The sequence below is a fragment of the Hoplias malabaricus genome, chromosome X1 (genome assembly GCF_029633855.1).
Source record: "Hoplias malabaricus isolate fHopMal1 chromosome X1, fHopMal1.hap1, whole genome shotgun sequence".
Lineage (NCBI taxonomy): Eukaryota > Metazoa > Chordata > Actinopteri > Characiformes > Erythrinidae > Hoplias > Hoplias malabaricus.
The window spans coordinates 12,617,600-12,625,022 of record NC_089818.1 but is presented as its reverse complement, the minus strand read 5'-3'; positions in this window follow the sequence as shown (position 1 = coordinate 12,625,022).

Here is a 7,423-nt window from a genome sequence, read left to right as displayed (position 1 = left end):
AAGATTTCATTAAACACCAGAGAAAATCCACATAGCATAATTTAAGTCCAATATTAAAGGCTCTACACAGGCTGGATCACAACGCTAATGGCTAATTCTACAGCAGCTCAACACGCTCAGAGGAGAACACTAACCGCTGATTCTGTTCCATTTGCTCAAACACGCTCTGAGAGGAAAACTAATGCTGGTTCTGTTCTTATAGGTAGGGCATGTAGAAATCAGGTTCTAACTAAAGAGACTGGGCATGTCCTGCTGTGGCCAGTTGTGCAGGTCATGTACTCTCTGCTCCACATTGCTGTGAGTTTGATTGATTCTGGCTCAGGGCCCGGAGAGTGCAGCTGAATTTCAATGAGAAGATACTGAGACCGGAGGAGAACTCGATGCATTTTTCATGTGTTCCTGGATCAGCTCGGTTAATCAGCATTCGGCTCAGTCCCTTTAGAGATCCCTCTCAGCAAGAACCACTCATAGCCCCCCCACACATCTCCACACATAGCCCCCCCACCCGGACCCCCACTCGGTCTCAGGCCCAGTCTGCAATGACTTACCCTCTTTCTCCCTCTCTCTGTACCTCTGACCACCACAGATCATTTTTATCTCTTATTGTTGCCCACAGAAGTAAAATACAATTCTGACGGTTGTTTATTTTATTAAAATACATATTTTAGTAAAAATTATAAAGGCAATGAACATATATTGGAAATGTTATTTGAAAACACGCTCGGTGTTACGCTGTGCTGTATATATGTGTGTTTTCTCTCTCTTTCTCTCACTATCTCTGAAAATGTATAGGTTCTGCAATCTGTTCCAGTCCATGTTTGTTCACCTGTCTAGAGTTCATTCCATGTTCCAGTTCGTGTGTTTGTTCATCGTCCTGAGTCCGGTCCACCATCCAGTCCATGTGTTGTCTGTCACCATTTCGTCATCCCGGCGGGAATCATAAATACGTCTCTGTGTACACTGTTAGGAAGCTTTGTTTTGTGCTGTGATTTGTATTGTGTATTTTGAATTCTGTTTGCCTGATTTTGACTTTGATCCATTCCTATTTCGACTACGAGTTTGTGTTTGCCCCTTTTTGATTAACTGATGCTAGATCTATCTTTTGTAAATTATTGTAAACACTGTGTATGTATTTCACCAGAGTAGGGTTGGCTGCCGTTTGTTTTGGGAGTGGGTTTTGTGTGTGTTTTTGTGGATAGACAGGGAGGAAGGTAAGGTGTTGTCTTTTGTTTCCTTTTGTTTACACTTAGGTAAGTTAGAGCTGTTTGTGGGTAAGTTAGGAGGGGTGTTTGTTTGTTGTTTTTGTCAGCTAAAGGCCATCCTGAAGTTCACTGGTGTTTGGTTTCATTGTACATATCACATTTACAATATATATTCTATTCATTATCCATTCTGTGTTTCCGTTTGTGTCCTTTTTGTTTCACCATTTACATCTGCTACAGTTATTCCCTTCATATATATTAATTTCAACCCATTCCTCATTCTGTTACGGCTCAACCCTAGACTGGGTCGTAACATCGGGAAAACTAAGGGCTGTAGTTAGTTTAATCTGAAGCGATGAGTGCGCAGCGCCTCCTACAGGTCAGACTACACTGAGTTCAACTGAGGGCAGAATTTAAGTGGAGTAAATGGAGCATGCTGATTGGTTGGAGACGTTAGAATGATGTGAGGGAGGAGTACGATTGTGGAAAATAATAGCTGTAAACAGTTTTACTGCAGTGGATTTGAGTCTGTTCCTTCACTGAAGATGTTCAAACGCTCCTTGAATCGGTGGCTGACTAAAGAATCCAGCGAGAGCTGGACGTTGCATCAAGGAAGGAACAAACTCTACTGATCTGTCTGAACTGATGATGGAGCTGTGTTCAGTCCCAAGCAACAACAACAACAACACGGCAATACATGATGAATAAACAAGCTTAAAGTTACAGCCACTGTGGTTTCCAAGCTTGCCATAAGAGACTGGGTTTGGGATGACACCCGACACAAAAATTATGGTTCTAATTTTCTAAAAGGTGCGGTATAGAAACATCTATAGCATATTCATCAATCTGAAGAATCCATGTTGCAAAGAACTCTTTAATCATGCAAAAGGTGTTCTTTATTTATCAGAGTTATTTATATTTATTAAAGAACACTTGTATAACCATCATTTTAATTGGGCTAAGTCCAGTGTACCATACCGTGGAAAATCATCATTAAGGTTAGTGTCTGCTGCTGTTCTTATTGTTATGGCTGGTGTTAATGGTGTTAAACTGTTCTATTCAGATTTACGTGCTCTGGAGCCAAACAGATTTGATCAGAGTGATTTTACAGATATCTGCATGCATCCATTTTATGATCAGATCTGACCAGACATTGCTCTGAGGAACGCGGTTGGGGAGGGTGGGGGGGGCACACCCCCCCTGCTCCCTCCACTGAGGGTCTGTATTCAGTGGAAGCCCCTCCTCGGTGGAGTACGGGGTGTACATTAGTGCTGTCATGACTAGGTGAGAGCCCTGTTAGAAATGAGAGCTGGACGTTGATGAATTAGAGTTGGAATCTGTGCAGACAGAAAACTAATAGATTTCACCTCCGTGTTTTACTAACCGCTTCACAGCTTTTACCCCCAGAAACAGCCCCCACCATCAGCCAAAACATTACACACACACCCACCCCCACACCCCTCTCACCTCCTGCTATAAACACACTCTATCTGTGGCTCTGCATCCTTATTAGCCCTTGTTCTCACTTGTTTTTCAATTTTTAGGACCCCCTCAGACCCCCCACAGGATCCCCATAGGACCCACACAAGACCCCTACAGGAAAGGTATGATTTGGTGGCAGATCATCCTCAACACTGCAGTGACATCTATTGATATAACTCTGTCTGTCTGTCTATCTATCTATCTATCTATCTGAATACATATCTATCTGTCTGTCTGCATATTTGTCTGTCTGTCAGTTGTGATCTTTTTTTTGACAGATTATTTTTTATTTTTTCAGGGCAAAATGTTGTGGTAATTAGTGGCTGTAGTTTTACAAGAATAAACAAGGACAGATTTATCACCTGCTCCTATTTGGTGTTCAGAAAAAAGACAAAAGAAAGAGAGAGAGAGTGAGTGAGTGAGTGAAGTGTGCTCATTAGCGTAGCAGGCATTTCTTTTAGTGCTATAGACAAGAAGAGCTGTAATTTCAGAATCTGTTTTCTATTAAACTGTCTCTGATCCGGAAAAACCTACCACACAAGGGTCACGTTAGAGCGCCCACTAATGATGTCATCACCTTGCTGCGGTACATGGGGCCAACTCAGTGCCTAAAGGAATGAGGATGTCATAACATTGCTAACCTGTGCTAAATGAAAGTGTCAGGTTCATTAATGTCTCTTCATCTTCTTAGAGAGAGAAAGAGAGACAGAGGGAGAAAAGGAGAGTGAGTGTGAGAAACAGACATGGAGAGAAATAGAGACAGATACACTATATTGCCAAAAGTATTCGCTCATCTGCCTTCACACGCATATGAATTTGAGTGACATCCATTCTTAATGCACATGGTTTAAGATGATGTCGACCCACCCTTTGCAGCTATAACAGCTTCATCTCTTCTGGGGGCTATCCACAAGGTTAAGGAGTGTATTTATGGGAAATGTTTGACCATTCTTCCAGAATTTGTGAGGTCAGACACTAATGTCCGACAAGAAGGTCTGGCTCACAAGTTGAGGTCAGGACTCTGTGCAGGCCAGTCAAGTTCTTCCACACCAAACTCACTCATCCATGTCTTTATGCACCTTTCTTTGTGCACTAGTGCGCAGTCATGTTGGAACAGGAAGGGGCCATCCGCAAATTGTTCCCACAGCTATGTCACACTACAAAACTGTTACTCGCCCGTGATGTTGCAAATTTGTCAGATACGATAAAATCCTACCAAAATCGGGCTATATTTGTGTAGTCTGATCCCGGCATGACAATTGAATGTGGAATATTTCATAGCAAGAAAATTTCAGGACTGAACTTGTTGAACACGTGGCATCTTATAGTACAACGCTGGAATTCACTGAGAGTGACCCATTATTTCACAAATTTTTGTAGAAGCAGTCTGCATGCCTAGGTGCTTGGATTGGCCGATGGCCATGGAAGTGACTGGAACACCTGAATTCAATGATCTGGATGAGTGAATACTTTTGGAAACACAGTGTACCTACAGAGTGAGAAGTGCGAGACAGAATTTGACACAGTGAGAGACTGCATGAGAGACAGAGGGTGACACAGAGATACAGACAGAGAGACTTGTACAAAGAGTTTGTTTTTGATTGTTGGGTTGATTTGATTGGCAGAGCAGAGACACGTCCCGTTTTTCTCCTTTCTGTAATTCGCAGATCACTCTCCCTTTGACTCTGGGCTTCTCAGTGTGTTTATGTAGACACGTCTTTCAATTACGAGCAGATCTTCCACCTGAGCTTCGTTCTTCAGCTTTAAACCTGAGCACAGAGATTTGGAGGCTCATATGAGGCTGGATTTACTGGCTTTAAGCTTCATTACAGCAGCGCCATAAACACCAGCTCCACACCACACACTCCGGGGGATCAGAAAATAGAGCTCCATCATTCAGAACACACTGCCATTAAAAGAGCAATACACATTCTTGCTCCTGTGCTCCCCCTACAACTGCAGAGTGTCCTGAAATCAAAGGACCCAGAGTAAAAAAATTATTGTTCATATAATACTCTGTAATGACTGAAATCTCCACTACAATTCAGAGGAGACATGTATGAGAAACTGCTGAGATATTAAGGAAATCTTCTTCTTGATTTTTATTTCCTCTGAGGGGTGAGTGGTGGTGTCCTACCCACCTCCAAAAGTTACATAGTGCAGTTTCTGCAGTGCTGAACCCAGAATAGCAATTTTTACAGCCCATTGGAGCATCACAATGATTTTGAAACTGTAATTCTAAGGTTAAAATATTACATAGTGTTACTTTAAGATCCACTGATCCTGTAGTAAGTTATAATTCTACAGGAGTTCCTCTGTGATTTTATTTCAATCCAATTTTTTGGTTTTCCTCCTCTGTGAGGAAACAACAGGCTTAATTACAAATTTGTCAATTCACTGAACTCAGCACTTGGATCATTTTAGTCCCATCTGGATTCAGAGTTCCAGGAATTTTTTTTTTTTTTATATTTTTTTGGAAAAACAAGATCTCACTCTTGGCTCTTTCACTCTGTGTCTTTGAAAGAGGCAGAGCGCAGACAGCGCCCCACATCCTGCTGCCTGGGCATGAAAAGCTTGGAAAGCAGCCCTGAGGTGAACCTGGGTTTGGACGCTCCCTGGTCTGTCTCCTGTGACACTGTCCTGAGGAGACTGTTCTTACAACTTGCAGCCCACAACTACAAGGATTCCCACTTTTCTATCATCTGTCTTTGTTACAATTTTAACTGACAGGTCAAACAACAAATCACTCTTTTCCTTTTGCCTTTTCAAAGACAATGCTGCAACAAAAACACAACCAAAAGAAACAAAGAGGTGTGCCTTAAAGGCGATGTTCACGATAAAAAAAAAAAAAAAAAAACAAACAAACAAAAAAACACTATTTACAAAATTCTGAGAATGTTTCCATGACGGTTTGTGCCATCTTATCCATCTAATGTGTTTAAAAAGCCCCAGTGTCTATAAAAAAAGACATTTTCTCAGTACAGTATTGTAGGCTTTCTCTCTCTCTGCTCATGGCAGAGAAACGGCATCTGGAGGTTTTTAGACAAATTTTGAAAATCATGAACTGAGATGAGGATATTGCTCTATTCCTGCTCCATACGTGGGTAATAGTGACTTAATTTTGAGGTTTCGGATCACTTAAGGTGGACATGTCTCCAAACTCAGGAAAAAGCTAACTGCATTACTGAAAATGTTACAAAACAAAACAGCTCGAATTACAAATGAGTTTCTGTGGTAATTCAAACCGTGAATAAAAACGTATAGACCAGTTAAATTTAAGCAATGCACAAATTAGGGGTTGGACAAAATATCTATACATCGATATATCATATCGTTTTCATTTGATAAGTTATTGATACGTGGTGTGAAATATGAAATATTTTTATTGAAAGGTAGGCACACTAAATTCCCAAGACTCACTCTCCAGTTTGATGTACTCATTGCTTCATTACTCCACCTGGTGGCACTAATCAAATAAATAAGGCAAACCTGTGGTGAAGAAAGATTGCCAAATCAAATCGCCCCCTAATAGACCAATAAATACATCATTTCTGTTATTTTCTAATGATGGAGTATTTTATCCTCTTTGTTTACACAGATGCTATCATATTGTCATGTATCATAGGGAACTTTCTTGCAATACACTGAATATCACAGAATCACAGTATCGTGATTTCATCATTACCGTGGGCAAGGAGTCATGATAATATTGTATCATGAGATGCCCTGTGATTCTCACCCCTAGTACAAACAGTAGTTGTGTATTTCCCTCAAAGTTCCAAAAAACAGTTTAAAACTGCATTTCCTCACCATCATAGACGTTCACTTCCCGTATGCTTCAAATAAAACTCCAGAGTGTGGACTTTATCAACATTTCAAATTATGAATCGGCAGAGGTGTAGGAGCAGGATCAGCAGTTGGTATTCTCCTTCAAGCGTGTTGAAGACTCCAGGCTAGCATAAACAGCTGCATGCTAGTGCTTTGTCTATTTTTCCCTTTCTTCTCAGCTTTGTGCTCAGTGCAGTGTCTTCTTTTATGTGAAGAGCAGGTGTTAGTCAATAATAATTTGACAAATTTAAAATGGAAATTTTTTTGTTCAGAGACACTTCTCCATAGAGAGTCCAAAAATATAGTGGTGTGGGGGGTTTGGGGTGGTGTTGAGGCATTGAGCACTGAGGCATTGTAGGAGTTAACTATCTGACAGAAACTCAATAGCTCGGTAATGGTCCACAGACAAGTGGTGTTTTACCCCAGTGACCTGGAGAGAAATGAGGTGAGAGAGAGAAAGCGAAAGGGAGGATATATATATAAATCACTTCAATAGGAAGAAATAACTATGATTTCTGGTGATTTGACTGAACAATAAAATATGTTATTGATAAATAATTCCTTTGGCTTCTTCAGATTGAAATCAATTTTGCTTTTTAGTATAATATGTATACATATAATTGTAATTCTAAATACAAACATTTTCCACTCGTCATTTTATGGTAACTGTTGTGTCGTATTAAAATCACAATTGTCTTTTTAATCAACAAAAATAACTTAAAAATTAAGTATTAATATCTGGATGGGCGGTATCCACATTTTCCATACCGTCATACTGTCTCAAAATATTATCACAGTATATGGTATTACCGTGGGAAGGGGATGCTCTGCCAGGTTGCGCTGAGCTTTATATCTGTGAGCACAAAGTCAAGTGAATTTAGCTAAACACAGCCAAACAGTGCACACTGACA